This window comes from Rhinoderma darwinii, chromosome 1 (genome assembly GCF_050947455.1).
Source record: "Rhinoderma darwinii isolate aRhiDar2 chromosome 1, aRhiDar2.hap1, whole genome shotgun sequence".
Lineage (NCBI taxonomy): Eukaryota > Metazoa > Chordata > Amphibia > Anura > Rhinodermatidae > Rhinoderma > Rhinoderma darwinii.
Window position 1 is genome coordinate 493244658 of NC_134687.1, and position 19374 is coordinate 493264031.

General features: G+C 42.6%; 1 protein-coding gene across 1 annotated transcript in view; it reads left to right on the plus strand.

Annotated features, from left to right (window-relative positions):
- The window catches only part of CCDC60 (coiled-coil domain containing 60), a 315519-nt gene that overhangs the window by 137388 nt on the left and 158757 nt on the right, over positions 1 to 19374 (plus strand). The gene's annotated exons all lie outside the window — the stretch shown is intronic.

Here is a 19374-nt window from a genome sequence, read left to right on the forward strand (position 1 = left end):
GCTGGTGCAGAATCAACTGTAGCCTCTGGTGCCGATGTGTCCTCGCTCGTCCGACACGATGCAGGACCTGGGGCAGGAAGTGAGTGACGACACAGCGTGATCTCTCGAGAACACGCTGTGTGTCTGCACTGCCAGAAGCTGGGCGTTGTGAAGAGAAGTGGATGATACTTCTCGTCAGAACGCCCAGCTAGTAAAAGAAGTAAAAACGCCCCGATGTAACACACATAATACACGCCCAGTTGGACTTTTGCAAGCCTCATTTGCATAAATACAAAAATGGTCATAACTTGGCCAAAAATGTTCGTTTTTTAAAAATAAAAACGTTACTGTAATCTACATTGCAGCGCCTATCTGCTGCAATAGCAGATAGGGGTTGCAAAATCTGGTGACAGAGCCTCTTTAAAACGGTTATTTTTACACTTTTATGAATCTTTTTTATTAACTTTTTTCAACTTTTTTTTTGTCCCACTGGGGGACTTGAGGTCCTGCACCTCTGATCTTTACTCTAATACCCACGTAGTGCAATGCATTAGCGCGGTCAGTCATTCACTGAGAGCAAGCCTATTAGGTCCCGTCTGTGGGCGGAGCCTAATAGGCTATCGTACGTGGCAGACCAGGAGGCCATTATTAGGCCTCCGGTTGCCATAGTAGCGATCGGATTCGTCACGATAACATTGTGTCGATGTCGATCGCTACAAACCACTAAGATGCTATCTCCGTTCCCTGCTGTTACAGCACGGTGTCAGCTGTTACATACAACTGACACCAACGGCTGATGTCGCAGACTCAGCTTCTGAGCCTGCGCGATCTTGAAACTGCGGCCGGACGTCTTTTAGGCCCCGCCTCCGGGCGGGACCTAGCAGGCTTCCGTACTTGGCAGACGGGAGGCCATTGTTAGACTTCCGATCTTCCGGAGCAGTCATTGAAACCCCGCGATTTCATTGCAGGGTTCCGATCTGCTTGTAAACACCATAGATGCAGCTCTCGGTTTTGAGGACTGCATCTAAGGGGTTAATCAGCCGGATCGGAGGCTAGCTCCAGTCCTGGCCTTGAAGCAGTGATAGCGTTAAGCTATCGCTGCTTTAAAACTGTCTGCAGACGCGTCTGCCGACACAGTGCCCTGTTAATGCTGTGACGTAATAGTCCGTCAGTTTGCGTTAACAGGACATCTCCTGTGACGGACTATTACGTCACATAGCAGGAAGGGGTTATCCCACCATAACAACTTATCACCTACCATTGTTAGGACCCCCACCGATCACAAGTATGAGGGTCCCAAGTCCCCTGTTTGAACTGAGCGGCAGACAACCCCTTTAAATGCAGCAGAGAAGTGTGCCCTTCATAACTCTTCTCCATATGAATATCTGCAGGTTGCCAATCAACCTACTGACTGAAAAGAGGTTGACTAGAGTGGAAACCCCCTTTAACAGGACCGGGCTATTTTGAGCCTTCAGGACCAGATGCCGTTTAGCCATTTTTAGCACGTGTTAGGGGGGATTCACACGAACGTGTATTCGGTCCGTGTGGGCCGCGTGGTTTTCACGCGCCACGCAGAGACCAATACAAGTCTATGGGGCAGTACAGACAGTCCGTGCTTTTTTCGCAGCGTTTGTCAGCTTCGCAAAAAGCGCGACATGCTCAATATCTCCGCGTATTTCGCGCATCACGCACCCATTGAAGTCAATGGGTGCGTGAAAACCACGCAGGTCGCACGGAAGCACTTCCGTGCGAACCGACTGAAACAGCGCACCTGCTGTCAAAAGGATGAATGTAAACAGAAAAGCACCACGTGCAAACATCCAAACGGAGTGTCTTTGAGATGAGGGAACACGGACAACCGAACCAAACTTCACCGGGTTCGGCCGAACTCGTTTTGGCCGAACCCGGCAAAAAAATTTCCGGTACGCGACGTCAGGAGATAGTCACTGTCCAGGGTGCTGAAAGAGTTAAACTGTTTCAGCACCATGGACAGTGACTTCCGATCCCAATATACATGAACCTGTAAAAAAAAAAACGAAGTTCTGACTTACCGATAACTCCCGGCTTCTTCCTCCAGTCTGACCTCCCGGGATGACAATTCAGTCCAAGTGACAGCTCCAGCCAATCACAGGCCAAGCACAGGCTGCAGCGGTCACATGGACTGCCGCGTCATCCAGGGAGGTGGGGCCCGATGTCAAGAGAGGCACGTCACCAAGGACGCGTCACCAAGGCAACGGCCGGGAGGGAAGTTCTCGGTAAGTATGAACTTTTTTTTTTAACAGGTTTCTCGATATTGTGTTCGGCATTCACTGTCGAGGGTGCTGAAAGAGTTAGGCCTCATGCACACGACCGTGTTCGGTCCGTGATATACGGTCCGCATGTCGGCCGCTTGTCCCGGACCGTACAAAGTACAGGGAGCCGGGCTCCTAGCATCATACTTATCTATGACGCTAGGTGTCACTGCCTATCCACGTAACTACTGTCACACACTAAAACATGATTACAGTACGGGACAGTAGTTCCGCGGACAGGCAGTGACCCCTATCGTCATAGATAAGTGTGATGCTAGGAGCCCGACTCCCTGCACTGTGTTCGGTCCGGGACATGCAGCCGACATGCGGACCGTATATCACGGACCGAACACGGTCGTGTGCATGGGGCCTTACTGCCGATCAGTTAGCTCTTTCAGCACCTTGGACAGTGACGGGCGTCGACTAGCCTCATCTCTATGATGGCGGCTGCGCGAAAATCACGCAGCCGCGCATCATACACGGATGACACACGCAGCTGTCAAGTGGTTTTTGCGCGCGCAAAACGCCGCGTTGATTGCGCGCGCTAAACGGCGCGTTGTTTGCGCGCGCAAAAACGCAACGTTCGTCTGAATCTGCCCTTAGTTAAACAGCTAGAACTTTTTTTTATTTGTTGGCTAGCGACATGATTTTTGCGCTGGTTTTTTCGTAGACAATGCAGGTTACTTTTTTTTTTATCATATATCCTTTTTGCTATTTTAGAATTTCTAGGTGTAAAGTTTGAAAATCATAGTAAAAAAATCAGCTTTTTTTTTACATTTTAGCATCTTTTTTTCTGCCAATAATATAGTTTTACCCTAAAATAGACCTTTTATTTGTGATGGTCACCGTCTACCGTAAATTTTGATATATTACATGTCTATTTTATGGTAATTGGGTCAGGGCTAGCTTTACGACTATGATTGGCGGAGAGGAACGTATTCTGGGGTGTGTATTTATTATAATAAATTTCTGCACTTTATTTTACTTTTATGTTTTTATTATTATGGTCTGTCCCTCAAAGGTCAGAAAAAACTTTTGTGAGACTTTATACCTGCTGTGCTATCGCAGAGGAAATCGAGCGTTACACGGTTCCCATTGAAGTCAATCAGCTGTCCATGTAATGCATGTTACTGCCAGGTCCATAGTGAGAAACACTCTTTGTAGCCACTCTTTATTCTGAGTGAGGGAACTCTATTAACCGAGAGTTTTCCTTTTTTTATATGGTATTTCAAAGGGGTTTTCTAAACCAGACAACCAAGTCTATTTGAATTGAAAGCCCCAATAGCCTACGCCTTCGCTTCATCTTTTCTCTCCTACAGTTTCTATTGATTTTTATGTACAACAGCTATTAAAAAAATGCAACAAGTATTGTGCTATCTTCTGGTACTTAGAGACCTGTCTATTTGATTATATTGGTGGCAAGGGTGCATGTGATACTGGTAGTATAATGTGCCTAAGGCCTTATTCAGACGAACGTGTATTACGTCCGTGCTACGCAAGTGGAAATCACGCGCGCCGCACAGACTTATTTAAGTCAATGGGGCCGTTGTGACAGGTCGTGATTTTCACGCAGCATATGTCCGCTGCGTAAAACTCCCGATATGTCCTATACTTGTCTATGTTTTGCGGAGCACGCACCCATTGAAGTCAATGGGTGCGTGCAAGTCGCGCTCGGGACACGGAAGCACTTCCGGGTGCCGCGCGTGATTTGTGCTACAGTAGTAAAAAAAATGAATGAAAACAGAACAGCACCTCCTGCTTTTATGTTTGTAAACATAAAAACAGAGTGTCATAATGATGCCGGCTGCGCGAAAATCACGCAGCCACGCATCTTATGCTGATGCCACACTGAACTTTTGCGCTTGCAGAACGGACACGTTCATGTGAATAAGGCCTAAAGGAGGAAGGTACAAGAAACCGTCTAAAAGCAATGAGGACAGACCAGATAAAAGGCCTATGTATAGCTATAACAACTTACGAATCCAATGTTTTTGGGTTGACATTGAATACTAAGGGTATGTGCACACACTAATTACGTCCGTAATTGACGGACGTATTTCGGCCGCAAGTCCCGGACCGAACACAGTGCAGGGAGCCGGGCTCTAGCATCATACTTATGTACGATGCTAGGAGTCCCTGCCTCGCTGCAGGACAACTGTCCCGTACTGTAATCATGTTTTCAGTACGGGACAGTTGTCCTGCAGCGAGGCAGGGACTCCTAGCATCGTACATAACTATGATGCTAGGAGCCCGGCCCCCTGCACTGTGTTCGGTCCGGGACTTGCGGCCGAAATACGTCCGTCAATTACGGACGTAATTAGTGTGTGTGCACATACCCTAAGACATATAAATGTTCTATTTTGTTTGGAAATTAGATGCCCTGACTTTAATGAAAAAAAAAAAAGCAACTCCGACATTTTCCACTGCAGAATGTCATCTTTGCTCAAATAAAGGATAATAAATATAGACACTGGGCCTAAATGATCAAAACTGTCTGGCAGGAAAACTGTTCTTGTTGCCCATGGCATCCAATCAGACCCCTGCTTTCACTTCTTAAATTGCTCTGAAAAAATAAAAGCCACACTGTGATTGGTTGCTGTGGGCAATAAGGTCAGGTTTTTTGTTTTTTTTGACAGTTTTGATACTAAGTCCACCTCTAGTTGTAAAGATGGGGATGACAACATATATATGTGAAGGCAAACCCGACCCTAAATAATTTTTCCGCTTCTCATTTCTATAAACAACATTTTCTTCAATTAAAACAAAATCAAGAGAGCAATATGGAGCAAAGTTCTTCAATAATGTGTACTACGGCATAACAAGCTTTTAGGTCTTGTTTGTGACAGGTCCCCGTCTCGGTTTAGATGCGACTAGAAGGTTTAGTCATCCGGCCTCATCCACAACACTGATGTGCAACATGAAAGTCGTTCAGCATTTGTGCTTGTAAATGGCCTAGTGGCTGACATAGTAATTTGTAGTTCAGAGCTGAGCAGCTGGCAGACTCCCTCCCCATACCTCCACCTCACAAGCTGTCTTCCACCGCTACCAGATGAAAGCAGCATCTTAACTCTTCTTGATTTTCACGCTTGGCATTCACTGCTATAGGAGCAAGTACACAGTGAAATATATTAGGAGAAGTTTTAAGAAGTTTAAATGGCTTTTTATTTTTATTTATTTATTGGTGTTTTTGATTCTCAGTGCAAAGGAAAACTGGCCTACTTTATAAGAAATAATAATTTGCATGCCTCCCAACTTTGACAAATTGAAAAAAGTTACAGGTTTACGTGCCAAGGCATATTTTTAAAATGCCATTTTTTACCCAAGGCACAGCCAGCCACAATGATCCATAACACAACTGGGCACAATAGCCTCATAACAGAGCCAGCCACAATGCCCCGATAAGGTTGCATTCACATCTGCGTCAGGGCTTTCCGTGGGAACGAAGCCATGACTGACACAAACGGAAACCAGAGGTTTCCGTTTCCATCACCATTGATTTCAATGGTGACGGATCCGGTGAAAATGGTTTCCGTTTGTCTCCGTTGTGCAAGGGTTTCCGTCGTTTTGATGGAATCAATAGCGTAGTCGACTACAGTATTCTGTCAAAACGGCTGAACCCCTGCACAACAGAGACAAACGGAAACCATTTTCACCGGATCCGTCACCATTGAAATCAATGGTGATGGAAACGGAAACCTCTGGTTTCCGTCAGTCAGGGCTCCGTTCCGACTGAAGATTTCCACGGAATGTCGGAACGGAGCCCTGACGCAGATTTGAACGCAGCCTAACTGAGAAAAGCATGGAGTAAAAAAAAAAAAAAAAAAAAAAAAAGATGCCGGATTTGCCATTTTTTTTCCCATTCCCCCCATATTTGTTTTAGAAAAGTTAATCAACACTAATGGGGTTATCCTGAAAAATCTAATTGATGGCCGATATCTGATTGCTGGGGTCCGACTCTCAGCACCCCTACCGATCATTTCCATAAATCATGCTTTTATTGTGCAAAAATATTAAACCTTAAAAAACTATACATGTTTTGGTATCGCCATAATCCTATTGACTAACAGAATAATTTTTTAACATGCTATATGCATCGAACCGTAAACGGTGTAAAAAAAAATCCACTAGAAACAATTGAAAAATTGCTGTTTTGTTTCATCGCCCCCCAAAAAAATAAATTAAGTTGATAAATTAGATGTACACCTCAATAAATAAATGGTCTTAATAAAAACGACAACTCGTTCAACCAAAAACGTAGCCTAATACAGCTATGTCGACAGGAAAAAAAAAAAAAGTTGCTTAGTCCTAAAGGCCTAATAAAAAAAGGTTGGTCCTTTTAAAAGGGTTGTCTTAGGGTATGTGCACACAACCAATTTTCAGACGTAATTCAGGCGTTTTACGCCTTGAATTACGCCTGAAAAAACACGCCTAATACGCCTACAAACATCTGGCCATTGCTTTCAATGGGAATTACGATGTTCTAGTCCCACGAGCCTTTATTTTACGCGTTGCTGTCAAAATACGGCGTGTAAAATGACAGCTTGTCAAAAGAAGTGCAGGACACTTCTCGGGACGTTTTTGGAGGCGTTTTTCATTGACTCCATTAAAAAACGCCACGAAAAACGCGAGTTGTTAAAAAACATCTGAAAATCAGGAGCTGTTTTCACCGCTCCGTATTTTTAGACTTTTTGGTCACTACGTGTGAACATACCCTCCGAGTTAAAAAAAAAAAAAAGAAGCAGCAAATGTTCTATAATAATAAAACAATCAATGGTCACCTCTCCAATCCCCCTCAGATCCAGTGCAGTCCTCCATCTTTTTACAGGCTAAGTGCTCAGCAGTGATGGTAATATGTACGGCACGTGACTCCCGAGGCGGGGAACCGTCGGAGCATTTGTAATAGATTGGCGGATCATAGAAGAGGTGAGTATTGATTGCTTTTGTTATTTTGGAACATCAGTTGCTTTTTATTTTTTTTAAACTCTCAAACAACCCCTTTAACCCCTTAAGGACGCAGCCTAGTTTTGGCCTTAAGGCTCAGAGCCCATTTTTCAAATCTGACATATTTCACTTTATGTGGTAATAACGTGGGAATGCTTAAACCTACCCAAGCGATTCTGAGATTGTTTTCTCGTGACACATTGGGCTTCATGTTCGTGGTAAAATTTGGTCGATATATTCAGTGTTTATTGGTGAAAAATTGCAAAATTTAGAGAAAATTTTGAAAAAATTGAATATTTCAGAATTTAAATGCATCTGCTTGTAAAACAGACAGTTATACCACCCAAAATAGTTACTAGTTCACACTTCCCATATGTCTTCTTTAGATTGACATCATTTTTTGAACATTCTTTTATTTTTCTTGGACGTTACAAGGCTTAGAACATAAACAGCAATTTCTCATATTTTTAAGAAAATGTCAAATGCCTTTTATTTAAGGTACCTGTTCAGTTCTGAAGTGGCTTTGAGGGGCCTATGTATTAGAAACCCTGATAAAACACCCCATTTTAAAAACTAGACCCCTCAAAGTATTCAAAACAGCATTTAGAAAGTTTTTTAACCCTTCAGGCATTTCACAGGAATTAAAGCAAAGTGGAGGTGAACTTTGCAAATTTCATTTTTCTTGCTGAATTTCAATTTTATTCATTTTTTTTTCTGTAACACAGAAGGTTTTACCAGAGAGACACTAATAAATATGTATTGTCCAGATTCTGCAGTTTTTAGAAATGTCCCACATGTGGCCCTACTGCGCTCGTGGACTAAAACACAAGCCCTAGAAGCAAAGAAGCACCTAGCGCATTTTGAGTCCTCTTTTTTATTAGAATATATTTTAGGCAGCATGCCAGGTTTGAAGAGGTGTTGAGGTGCCAAAACAGTAGGAATCCCCCAATAGTGACCCCATTTTGGAAACTACACCCCTCAAGGAATTCATTTATGGGTGTTGTTACCATTTTGACCACACAGTTTTTTCACAGCACGTATTTGAATTGGGATGTGAAATGAAAAAAATGTCATTTTTTCCAATAAAATGTCATTTGTGATCAAAATTTCTTATTTTCACAGGGAACAAAATACCCCATTTGGTTGCCCAATTTGTCCTTAGTGTGGCAATACCCCATTTGTGGTGATAAACTGCCGTTTGGGCCCATGGGAGGGCTCAGAAGGAAAGGAGCGCTATATGTTTGTTGGAGTCCAGATTTTGCTGGATTGGTTTTCGGGTGCCATGTCGCATTTGCAGAGCCTCAGAGCTATCAAAGCAATAGAAACCAATCACAAATGACCCCATTTTGGAAACTACACCCCTCAAGGAATTCATTTATGGGTAATGTGACCATTTAGACCCCATAGTTTCTTCACAGAACTTATTTGAATTGGGCTGGGAATTAAATAAATATATATTTTTTCCAATAATATGTCATTTTAGCTCAAAAATTCTTATTTTCACAAGAAACAAAATACCCCATTCTGTTGCGCAATTTGTCCTGAGTGCGGCAATACCCCATTTGTTGTGATAAGCTGCCGTTTGGGCCCATGGGAGGGCTCAGAAGGAAAGGACCACCATTTGGCCTACTGGGGATTTTCTAGTGCGAAGTCATGTATGCAGAAGCACCTGAGGTACGAGTACAGTTGAAACCCGCAAGAAGTGACCCCGTTTTAAAAACTACACCCTTAAGGCATTCATCTAGAGGTGTAGTGAGCATTTTGACCGGAGACCTACACCCCATAAACTGTAATGTGGGTTCTCCCGGGTATGGCAATACCCTACATGTGGCTGTTATCAGCTGCCTGGGCACACAGCAGGGCTCAGAGGGGAAAGACGAGGGGATATATGCTGTGCGGAGGGCATCAGGGTAAGTAAAATTGGGGTAAATTATAAACCAATGGATGTATGATCAATTTTAAAACACTCTTTCATACAGAGCTCTGGTTATTCGGGACACGTGTCACATTGATCTATTGTGTCATCCCTTATCGCCCTCTTATAGCAGACTTTGCACCTCTTTTGATTTTTTCCCTTCTTGCCAGTTTGGGGAACTTCCCCTGGAAAGTGTTGCCGCCCTGGTACGATGCGTGTGGCCCCGCTTCCAGAAGTACTGGGTGCCCCCCCTTCTTGATCCCTAAAGATTAGGTTCTTGATAATCACCTCTTGAAATTCCAGGAAAGTTCCTGTCTGGCCTGTACTTCGACGTAGCACGTACACATTGTACAAAGCCATCGGTATGATGTGCCCGGCCAGCTTCTTATACCACACCGCATGGCGCTGTAGGGCTTCAGGATTTGATCTTACAAGTCCATCCCTCCCATGTACCTATTGTAGTCCAGGATGCAGTCTGGTTTGGGGGTGGCCTTTCCTTCATATATCCTAAACCTGTAGGTATACCCTGATGCACTCTCACAGCTTATACATCTTCACGCCATACCTTGCCCTCTTACCCGGCAGGTACTCGCGGAATTGAACCCTCCCTTTAAAATGTACCAGGGACTCATCAATAGAAATACACTTCTCGGGGTGTATGCTTGGGAAAACCGGGCACTGAAACGGTCTAATAGGGGTCTCCATTTATATAAACGGTCAAAACTGGGGTCATCTCGGTGTGGGCACGGCTCATTATCAGTATAATGTAAGAAATGAAGTATTGCCTCATTTATTTATTTTTTTAGGTTCCAGTTCAGTTCTGAAGTTGCTTTGAGGGGCCCATATATTAGAAACCCCTATGAAATACCCCATTTTAGAAACTAGAACCCTCAAAGTATTCACAACAGCATTTAGAAAGTTTATGAACCCTTTAGGTGTTTCACAGAAATTTAGAGCAAAGTAGAGGTGAAATTTACATTTTTTTTTTTGTCAGAAAATCCTCTTTATACCATTTTTTTTATAACACAAAAGGATTTATCAGAGAAACGCAACTTAATACTTATTGCCCAGATTCTGCAGTTTTGAGAAATATCCCACATGTGGCCCTAGTGCAGTAATGGACGGAAGCACCGGCCTCAGAAGCAAAGTCGCACCTAGTGGATTTTGAGGGCTCTTTTTTATTAGGTACCATGTCCGGTTTGAAGAGGTCTGGTGGTGCCAAAACATTGGGAACCCCCCAAAAGTGACCCCAATTTGGAAACTAGACCCCTTGAGGAATCCATTGTAGTTTTCTTGGAGTGCATGCGACTTTTTGATCAGTTTTTATTCTATTTTTAAGTGGCGTGGTGACTAAAAAACAGCAATTCTACTATTGTTTTTTTATTCTTTTTTTTTTACTGCGTGCACCGTGCGCTATAAATGACATATTCACTTTATTCTGCGGGGCGATACGATTACGGCGATACCAGATGTTTATAGTTTTTTTTTTATGTCTTATGGCGTTTGCACAATAAAATACGTTTTGTAAACAATCATTCACTTTTTGTGTTACCTTATTCTAAGAGCCAGAACGTTTTTATTTTTCAATCAATAAAGCCGTGCGAGGACTTTTTTTTTGCGTAACAAACTGTAGTTTCGATCAGTACCATTTTTAGGTACATGCGACTTTTTGATCTCTTTTTATTCCATTTTTTGGGAGGTGAAGTGACCAAACAATTGTGATTGTGGTACGGTTTATTATTATTTTATTTTACGGCGTTCATCGTGCGGGATAAATAATGAAATAATTTTGTAGTTCAGGCCGTTACGGACGCGGCGATACCAATTATGTATAGTTTATTTGTTTGTTTTATATATTTTTATTAATAATAAAGGACTGATAAGGGAAAAGGGGGGATTTTTACTTTTAAATCTTTTATTTTCTTATTTTTACACATCTTTTTTTAACTTTTTTTTTACTTTATTACTTTGTCCCACTAGGGGACTTGAGGGCAGGAGGCCCTGATCGCTATTCTAATACACTGCACTACATGCGTAGTGCAGTGTATTAGAACTGTCAGCCACTCACTGACAGCAAGCATAGTGGGTCCTGACGTTGTCAGGACCCACTAGGCTTCCGTCTATGGCATAGCCGGACGCCATTGTTTGGTGTCCGGTTGCCATAGTCACCATCGCCGGCCGCTATCGTGTAGCAGGCCGGCGATGGCAGCTTAACCCCTAAAAAGCCGCGATCTCTATAGAACGCGGCTTTTAAGGGGTTAATCAGCGGGGACACAGCGATCGGTCCCCGCTGTAGGAGCTGTGACAGCTGCTGAACAAGACAGCAGCTGTCACAGCTCCTGTATGTGTCGGGAGGACGGCCGAAACGGCCGTTACTCCCGTGACGTACTATTACGGCATGGAGCGCGAACGATACAGCTGCCATGACGTAATAGTACGTCAAGGAGCGGGAAGGGGTTAAGGAGTTAAGGGACTGACCCTTCAATCATAATAGAGAATGTGATTCAGTTGTTATATACAGTACATTGGGGGCATAAATTGAAGTTGTTGTCCGGGCATTTTATATTGATGATTATCCTTGGGATTGGTAATCAATATTTTAGATCGATGGGAGTCCAACTCCCGGCACCCCCACCGATCAGCTGATCCCGGTATTTCCCAGGTTACAGGCACAGTGCCGTACACTTCCATAGCGGGTGTGCCTGGGATTGCAGTTTCACTTGAATGGGACCGAACTGCAATCCCAGGCACAACCGCTACAGAAGTGAACCCCATTGTGCCTGGTAAAGACTGAAGGGTCCGTGCGACGACCTGCATCACATTTGCATTTACTATCCAATTAATGCCGCAAATCCATCTCCTTGACAAAATCCTGCGTAAGTCCCTGGTTACCGTCAACCTCTACAATGCCCAAGACAAAAGGGATATTACCTATCACTGCAGGGAGAATTTAGAATATCTGGATGTTTCCAGATGGCTAACCACAAAAAAATATTTTGTTTTAAATATGAGAAAATGTAAGTTGTGTGTATGACAACAGGAGGCGGCCCATGCACTGTTTTTCCTCAGGGGCCTTTAATTGTGTACTGTACTTTTGTCACTGAAGTATATTCAGGCTAAGTTCACATCACAGTTGAATATTACATTTGGCATAAGCACCTGAAAAGCTCTCGGCGCATTCGGCGAACATATCCGTAAGGCCTTATTGACCCAACGTACAGTATACAAAGACTGTTTTACTGTATGGTATAGCGTAGAAGACTATGCTATATCTTACAGAGGCATACAGTAAAAAAAACATTGCAGTTTATTTTCTTTTATAATGTGTTCCTATAGGCAAAGTATGCCATTGTATGTTACGGTAGCATACTTCGGAGCCGATTTAAATCTCTAACATGTCAACTAGCCTTACAGTTTAATTTAAGCTAGTATTGATATACTATAAGGTGGAATACAATGAGCTGAGCTGCAATACCCAACACAACCCACGGACAGGTGTGGCAGGGTTTCTGCAAGAAAGCAGCCATATTGTTCTAATCCTGTACAACCCCTTTAAAGGGAATATCCCATTAGGACAAACCTATATCCTAAGGTTGGGTTTTTACCATGCTTTTTCTATTCATAGACACGGGAGTTTATCTACCAAAACAAAAACAAAAAAAATGCATGGTAAAAACGCAACAAAGATGCACACTGTGAAACAAGCCTATAGCAGCTCTCTTGACTATTAGATTAGATTCATCAGCACCCATAGAAATAGACTGAAAACCATTAAAGAGGTTGTCCATTTTCAGCAAATAAATATTATATTTTTTGTAGAGTTTGAAAGTTCTACAATTTTCCCCCATACATCCTGTTTTAGGGGGAGTTCACACAGAAAATGTGCCTCCCATTGATTTGAACGGGAGGCGGAGGCGTTTTTTCCCCAATGCTCAATGGCCGCGGGCGAAAAACGACGCAAAAATCGGCGTGCAGGCAGAGGAAAATCTGCCTCAAAATTCCAAATGGAATTTTAAGGCAGATTTTCCTCCTGCAAAAAACTCAGACTTAATATTTCACAGTTTTCAAGATCTCCGTTTGTTACTCAGTAGGAACATTCATTGATTACTTCCAGTGGATAAAATTCTGTCCATGGTCATGTGATGGACACACAGGTGCATGGCTCATTACAGAATGTGTATCAGAGCTGTGTCTACTAACGATCCCAGCACCTGTGTGTCCATCACATGACCATGGACAGAAGTTTATCCACTGGAAGTAAGCAAAGAATGTTCCTACTGAATAGCAACCAGCAGAGATATTGAAAAACCATAAGTAATTAATATAGAAAGTATATTGGAAAACTGTATTTCTTTTAATTATGCAAAAAATTACATTCATTTGCTAAATTCTGACAATCTCTTTAAATATATGGTCTTACCAAGTTATTCAGAGAGGGACGATTTATGCAGATTTTCTGCTCTCTGACTATAGTAAGAGGGTCCTGAGTGTGATACTCATAAGCCCTAATAGGGCATATGGTTAGGGGTTGTTTCATTAGATAAGGAAGTCAAAGGCATAAAGATTTTTTCTTGTTGCACACACAAGTACAAAAAGCATTATCGATAAATGCAAATGTAGCAGATTTGTATTGGTTGGAACCATTTTTAGTACCATACACAAACTCCTGTTTTCCAGACAGTGGCTCTTCTCATTGGGCTACGGCTGATGCTGGACAGCTCCAATGCCCAATCTGTTGTCCAAGTTATCTTGATTTCTGCTTCTCTGGATCCTTTGCCTTAAAGGGAATGTGTCGCGAATGAAACTTTTTTTTTTTTTTTTTTAAGGCAGTTACGTATTTCTATTATATTTTTTAAGTCTTTTGCTGTATTGTTTTTTTTCTTCCACATGGTGGAAAGTATTAAAAACTAAATAATTATTTGACATGTTTTCCTATGTTGGCCACCAGAGGGAGCACTTCCCAGAATTACAGCAAGGTGAATAAGGCAAAGCAACCTGACTCACAGCTGCATTAAATGTGGGAGGGAATCTCACCCCCCCTCCTACAAGCCAGGAAAAGGTGTCTTCAAATTGCTAAGCAGTGTCCGGCTGCCATTTTGGGTGTGATTCTGCAGCTGGCAGAAGCTATAGGACACACCAAAAAGCTAAGGGTATGTTCATACGCTTACTAAACCAAGGGAAAACAGCTCCTGATTTTCAGCCATTTTATAATCAAACTTGAGTTTTTGGCGGCGTTTTTTTACGGGCGTTTTTGGAGCTCTTTTTCTATAGAGTCCATGAAAAATGGCTCCAAAATCGTCCCAAGAAGTGATATGCACTTCTTTTTGGCGGGCGTCTTTTTACGTGCCGTTTTTGGAAAACGGTCGCGTAAAAAACGCCCCGTCGGAACAGAATGCCGTATTTCCCATTGAAACCAATGGGCAGATGTTTGTAGGCATTCTGTTTCCGACTTTTCAGCCGTTTTTCGGGACGTTTATGGCCCGAAAAACGGCTGAAAACACTGCGTGTGAACATACCCTTAGAATGATGAAAGTGAAGTGAATGACTTTTCAGTTGACCGGATCACACGGCATGTATTTGACACGTTTGTTTTTGCGGATTTTACTTGCCAAAAACCGCATTAAAAAAACGCTTGATTACACTTGATTTGGCATGTTTGGGGGGATTTGTGTGTGTGTGTGTGTGTGTGTGTGTGTGTGTGTGTGTGTGTGTGTGTGAATGCTCGCCACTGATTCTTCAAAACAGCTGCTAAGCGGCTATGAAGTATTAGTGGCGCCCGTGCATACTCCGCGTTGCTACACACACGCACACGCACACACACACAGTCAGCACTGCTATATGCATACATACACACACACTCAGCACTGCTACACAGACACACACTCAGTTCTGCTACACCGACACACACTCAGCTCTACTACAGACCCACACACTCAGCACTCCTACATACACACACAGCACTACTACATACATACACACAGTCAGCACTGCTACATACATACACACACAGCTATGCTACACAGACACACACTCAGCACTGCTACATACAGACACACACAAGCACTCAGCTCTGCTACACAGAAACACACTCAGCTCTACTACAGAGACACACACACACTCAGCACTGCTACATACAGGCACACTCAGCACTCCTACATACATAGACACACACACACACACACACACACACACACACACACACACACACACACAGAGCACTGCTACATACAGACACACGCTCAGCACTGCTACATATGCATACACTGAGCACTGCTACATAGACACACACTCAGCACTGCTACATAGACACACACTCAGCACTGCTACACAGACACACACACACTCGGCACTGCTGCATACACACACACACACTCAGCACTGCTACATACAGACACACACACCCAGCTCGTCTACACAGACACACACTCAGCTCTACTACACAGACACACACACACACCGCATGGCTACATACAGACACATGCTCAGCACTGCTACATACATACACATCTAGCGACGGGGGGCCGTCGGGGGTGACGAGAGCGGGGATCTGTGAGAGAGGGACAGACAGAGACACACACTCAGCTCTACTACATCTGACAAGCTTAGCTCCGAACACCGTCCACACTGATCATACATCTAGCGACAGGGGGGGCGGGGGCCATCAGAGCGGTGGTCTGTGAGAGAGAGAGAGGGACAGACAGAGACACACACCTTACCTGCAGTGCAGCTGGTCTTCATGATGGCGCCTGCTATCTCCCTACAAACCAGCTGCTCTGCTGTGTGACTCTGACTTGAGTCTGCGCAGTACAGAGCCAGATAGCAGAAGCAATGAACGGCTCCCGTTCATTGACTCCTATGCACTGTAGCTGCCGTATTCCATCTCTGTATGTGTCGTTAATCGACACATACAGAGATGAAAAATAATAGGCAGCCCTCATAGAGAAGTAAGAGTATGAATACATTAAAATGTAGAAAGTGACAACACAAATAAATAAAATTTTTATTTACATTATATTAAAAGCAATATAATAATAATAATAATCATAATAAAAAAAAAAATCATGACACCTTCCCTTTAAAGGGGTTATCCAGGATGAGAACATTTTTTGTTAGGGGCTGGAAATAAAATAAATAAACTAAAAAAAGCAATGTCCTGCACTTCTTTTGACGAGGCTGTAATTTTACGAGCCGTCTTTTGACAGCGACGAGTAAAATGACAGCTCGTCGGCACAGTACATCGTAAAGCCCATTGAAAGTAATGGGCAGATGTTTGCCGACGTATTGGAGCCCGTTTTTCAGACGCAATTCGAGGTAAAAACGCCTCCATTACGTCTGAAAATAGGTCGTGTGAAGCCAGCCTCACTTGACTACTCTTGCTATTATCACCTTCCTGCTTGATTGTTTCAGCCATTGGGCCCCCAAATCTACTACAAACCTTGACAGTGACCTTGATGTTTGGAGATGGTACGGTTTCATGTCTCTACTTCTCTCATGCTTTTGGTCATCATAATGTGGGCGAAATAGCACAAAGGAGTGCCTGGAACTCATGTCACACTGAGCTTTATTCCTACAATAAATTGTTTCAGCGAGTAGACAAGCGTTACAACAATGTTAATAAAGAGGACAAGTCAGAGGCTATTTCTTTGTCTGTTCCAGATTGTGATGCTTTCATGATTGCAGATTATTATAGATCAGTTATCATCAGGGATATTGCTTGAAGCTCCTGGGTCACATAACCACAAAAAAAAGCAAAGCACCATCACAGTATTTTATTTTCACTGTGTTTTATTACAGTTTTGCAAAATAACAAGAAACCATTCCATAGAATGTAACATTCCAGTCAATGTCAGTATTTCTCATAATATAGCATGTGAAAAAAAAAATGCAATTCCAGTTAAAATTAATTGGGAAAATTGTGAAATATTGTCCCTGCCAAAAGGAGATAAAGTCTCATTTCTGTTAGTAGTTAAAGCCTATGTAAACCACTTTTTTTTGTTTTTTTTTAAATAGAACAACGTATTCGAGGATTTTAGACAACTTTTTAATTTGGCTTTTATTAAAAAATAGTTTCCCTTTTTGAGATACAGCTTCTATGTATCCTGGATACATAGAAGCTGTATCTTGCACTCAAACCCGAATTCATCAGGTCCGCAGCACTGACGGCTTCGGTGACAGCGAATCCTGCATGTCTCTGACACGCAGGATCCAGCTGTTATTGATCACATCTAAGTTCATAACTTAGATGTGATCAATAACAGGTAGATCATGCGTGATTCTGCGTGAAATGGGCAAATCCATTCGGCCATCTTTACCCAGAAGTTATAAATCTCAAGTATGTTTACTAAGCTAGTTTGAGTAGCCCACCCGGTAAGTTTACATAACCAAGGACAAATAAAACGACATACAAACACAAGGTATAGAGGAGGAACAGGAGTGGAAGAGGGAAATATGTGAAATATTTGGTGGGATTCTTACAAGGCTACCAGACCATGTAAGTATCCATCATCTGATTATTTCTCTCACCAATGTTAAGACAGCACTGGGACAGTGAAGGGGATGGCGTGGGGATATACATTATGAGAGGAATTTATAAAGGCTGGCGTTTCATACGCCAGTCTTAATATAAAGAAAGTTGGAGTAAAATGTTCCTCATTTAGAATAAACCAGGAGCATCTCTGGCTGTCAAGCGAGTCAAATCTACACCAGCTATAAACTGAAGTAGATTTGCACTGTAATTTACACCACTTTTTGGCGGGAAAATTATGATAAAAATAGTCGGGCCGCGGGTGAGCCCGTGGTCTTCAGCTAAGCTGCATCCACCTTTAAGAAAAGTGTCGTGAATGGTCTAAATGGCAAAGGTCTTTACCGCAAATTGCTTGCAACAGTTTGTGTCTTTTTTACGCCTGAAAAGTTGGTGTACAAAAGTTAATAAATTCCCTCCTATATCTCTCAAAATGCTGCCCCCATCCAGTCAGTTAGTCCTCATGCACATGACCGTAGCCATGTGCACGGCTGTGATTTTCGGGTCGGAAGGCCACGGAGTGTCACCCTCGAGCTGTCCGCAAATCGCGTGCCATGCACATGGCCGCATCCGTTATTTTCTATGAGCCTGGACCGCAAAACACGGCCGTAATCAGACATGTCTGTTCTCTTTGCGGTCCAGGCTCCTGGGCCATGCACGGACCGTGGAAACGGCGGTCGTGTGCATGGGCCCATTGGAATGAATTGGGCCGCAATTCACCTGCAGATTTGCGGGTGAGAGACGGCCGCATAAATATGTTCGTGTGCATGGGGCCTTAGGGTGTTTACCTTTATGAATAGTAATCCCCCAGTCTTTTAAGAAATAAATATGAGAAATCTTGGTTTGCATAATATTTTTAGTACGCTTTTTGTGCTTATAGTAAGAGGAGTTAATGGCGACTCAATTGACCCACTCTTTTGAATGGAAATGAAACAAACAGTAGATATTTCTTATCTCTCAACGCAGATATTCCAAGGAGAGTTAAATACTTTTTATAATCCTTTTGAAATGTTATGATGAAAGTTGTTTTTCTACAAAAATCATGATGTACTTCTCATCCTACACGGCGTTTTGGAATGAAAACTCCACCGATAATCCAAGAGCGCTTACAAATAACGCAAAGTGTTTTAGGGGCCGATAAGATCTATTAATTTGATTAAAAGCTATTTTTCACTGGGTTAATGGTGCATTTATTGCTGGCGTCCATGCTCAGTCATATGGCTAATGGGAGCTCAGAGAGGCAGGCAGACTGTGTACATATTTATCGCATGCATTCATATCTCACAATTAGAACAGCAGGTCACACCAGCAAAAAAATAAACAGATCAGTATAAACATGAGTTCTACTGCCACCTAATGGCTGAATGATGTTACTTCATTACAGATACTGCTACAGTTAGAATTCTTCAACATCGAAATGTCAGCTTTTCTCAGAAAATAAATATTTGTTTCGATCACGAGTGTAATAGCCTTTAGATGCTCCTTGAAATCTTACATCGGACTGTGCAGATTTGCATTTTATTTTTCCAGGTTTTTAAGTGAACTAACAAAACATATTTGCTTCTACGCATGTGACAGCTAGAATAACCAGCTGCGGTTTATAAATATTATAGCTGGCATCTTTTACAGAAGCTGTATTATTTTGTAAACCGTTTTGGTCAGAAAACATTTAAATAATGCACGGAATAACGTTTTTACTGTAATTTATTGCTCCAGATTGTATAATA